Raw genomic sequence first — 3,168 nt, forward strand, 5'->3', positions numbered from 1 at the left:
TCTTTGGCTCTACCAAAGCAGAACAGCTCGCTCTTATGAAAGTTAATCTTTAACCCGGTCAATTGTTCGAAAAGGCATAACACCAGCTTCATATTTCTCGCCTTGGCCAGGTCATGCTCCATAAAGATGATTGTATCATCAGCGTACTGAAGAATGGATACACCTCCATTAACCAGATAAGGTACCAAGCCACCCACTTGAACATTCTCCTTAGCCCTGCCTATCAAGATGGCTAACATATCAACCACAATGTTAAACAGGATAGGGGACATCGGATCTCCTTGTCTTAGGCCTTTATGTGTCTGGAAGTAATGACCAATATCGTCATTCACTTTAATTCCCACACTCCCTTTTTGCGTAAATGATTCAACCTGGCGTCGCCAGGCTTCATCAAAACCTTTCATACGCAATGCCTGTTGGAGAAATGGCCATTTGACCTTGTCGTACGCTTTCTCGAAATCCACCTTAAAAATGACACCATCTAACTTCTTGGAATGGATCTCATGGAGCATTTCATGAAGGACGACCACCCCTTCAAGGATGTTTCTGTCCGGCATGAAAGCAGTTTGGGAGTGCTGCACCACAGAATGCGCAATCTGTGTGAGCCTATTAGTCCCGACCTTGGTGAAGATTTTAAAACTAACATTGAGAAGGCAGATCGGCCTGAACTGCTCAATTCTCACAGCATCCGTCTTCTTAGGAAGCAGTGTGATAGTTCCAAAATTCAAGTGAAATAATGGAAGCTGTCCAGAGAACAGATCATGAAACATAGGTAGCAAATCCCCCTTAATAATATGCCAGCACTTCTTGTAGAACTCCACCGGAAATCCATCCGGTCCGGGAGCCTTATTATTTTTCAACTGTGCTATAGCATCAAACACCTCCTTCTCCGAAAACGGGGCAACCAGAATATCATTTTCAGCGGCCGAAAGTTGAGGCACATCCTCAGTTCTGAACTCATCGAGAGATACACAATTATCCTCCGGAGGTCCAAATAACTGCCTATAATACTCGGTTATATATGTCTTTAGGTTATCCTGTCCTAAAATAGTGCCCTCATCCTGTTCAAGTTGGAGTATTCTCTTCTTTCTGTGCTTACCATTAGCAATCAGATGAAAGAATTGAGTATTTGCGTCCCCTTGGACCACTTTGCGAACCTTAGCCCGCAAAGCCCACTTCAATTCTTCTTCGCGGAGAAGTTCTTTCAACCTCTTCTCAGCCTCAGTTTTAACCTGAAGCTCAGCAGGCATCAAAATCGTGGATTCGGCCTTAACGTCCAGATTCTGTATAAGGGAGAGGAGCCGATCCTTCTCAAGCTTATACACCCCGCTAAGGTGCTTAGCCCAACCCCGTAAGAAACTTCTCAAACTCCTAATCTTATTTTGCCAACGCTCAACAGCGGTCCTACCTCCTACACCCTTCGCCCATTCCCTAGCGATCAGGTCTAGGAACCCTTCGCGTTCGAACCAGGCCATCTCAAAAGAAAAGGTGTTTTTGTTTCCCACATGGTTCGGCTCCCCTGAGTCAACGAACAAGGGTGTGTGATCGGAAAAACCCCGTGAAAGAGCTTGAACCGTCACAAGCGGGAACTTCTGTTCCCACTCCACACTCGCAAGAACGCGATCAAGCTTTTCGTAAGTTGGGTTGGGCAAAGAGTTAGCCCAGGTAAACTTTCTACCAGAGAGCTCTATCTCCCTCAGATCCAAGCTTTCAATAATAGTATTGAACATGAACGACCACCTGCCGTCAAAGTTATCATTATTCTTCTCCTCTCTCCTCCTAATGACGTTGAAATCACCCCCAACTAAGATTGGAAGCTGCTCGGACCCACAAATCCGAACAAGATCCGCCAAAAATTCCGGTTTAAGCTCGGGCAGTGCGGCACCATAAACCGCCACCAACGCCCAGTTGAAACCATCAACCTTAGACCTGACTCGAAACTTAACCGCGAAGTCGCCCATCACTACACTTCGGACTTCAAGCGAATCGCATCTCACACCCAGCAAGATGCCACCCGATCTTCCTCGCGGAGGGAGGCAATGCCAATCAAAATCAACACCACCCGCAAGAGAGGAAAGGAACTGGGGCGCAAAGTTGTCTCTACCAGTTTCCGATAGAGCAATAAAATCTAAACGATGCTCCAGAGATGCCTCAGCAAGAAACCTTCTTTTAGCCAAGTCTTTCAGACCTCTGCTATTCCAAAAGATTCCTTTCATCACTCATCATGAAATTTTTTAGTAGTCCAGATCCTAGCACTCCTACGAACTGCAGAATCGGGGTAAATTTTCCGTTTCCACTTACGCTTGGGTTTACTAGGTCCTGACTCCCGATCCTCATAACCGGGCTCAGCGGAAAAAACAACTGCATTATCTATGGGCATATCATCGTCCTCAGACTCATGATTGGATGGTGCTAGATCCACACACATATTATCGAGCACTCTAACCCCTAATGCATCAATCTCATTGTCATTCATGGGTTTAACCGCTGCAAGATTACGAATAGTTTCTAAGGCACGCTCCGCCTCCAAATCTAACAAGTCATTCACCGAATTGGAAATCTCACTATCTGTAGCCCCGAGTGAAACTCCTAATTGGTTTGCATTATTCATAATTTCCTCATTAGAAAAATGCAATAAAGAATTAGATATGTTGACAGACATACCAGTAGAGATCGCAGCATCATGAAGCTTGGCCGCCCTCATAGCGCACCTCTGCTGCATGTCATCAACCTCCGGAAGCTCCTGAATGCGAGCACTCATCCGCCTTCCCGTCGAGGCCGGGTCCGGGATCCCGCCAAAAGCAACGACCTCCTCCCTAGTAACTCCTCGCGCTGAAGCCCGCGAAGGGTCAACCAAGGATACCGGAGGAGGCGGCTGCGGGCTCCCATACCCCTCGGACAAGTGCCCCAGGCCGAGACCCATAGCAACGGGTACGCTGGGAGGAGGCTCGGACCTCCTGACCGCCGACGAGGAAGGAGGAGTCAGGGCCGCCTGCCCCAAACCCCCCTCCCCCAACGGCACAGAAGGCACGGGCGCCGCCACTGCCGAAGGAAATGCGGTCCTCCTGACCACCGGCGAGGAAAGAGGAGTCAGGGCCGCCTGCCCCAAACCCCCCTCCCCCAACGCCACAGAAGGCGCGGGCGCCGCCACAACCGAAGGAGAAGCGG

This window comes from Triticum aestivum, chromosome 3D (genome assembly GCF_018294505.1).
Source record: "Triticum aestivum cultivar Chinese Spring chromosome 3D, IWGSC CS RefSeq v2.1, whole genome shotgun sequence".
NCBI lineage: Eukaryota > Viridiplantae > Streptophyta > Magnoliopsida > Poales > Poaceae > Triticum > Triticum aestivum.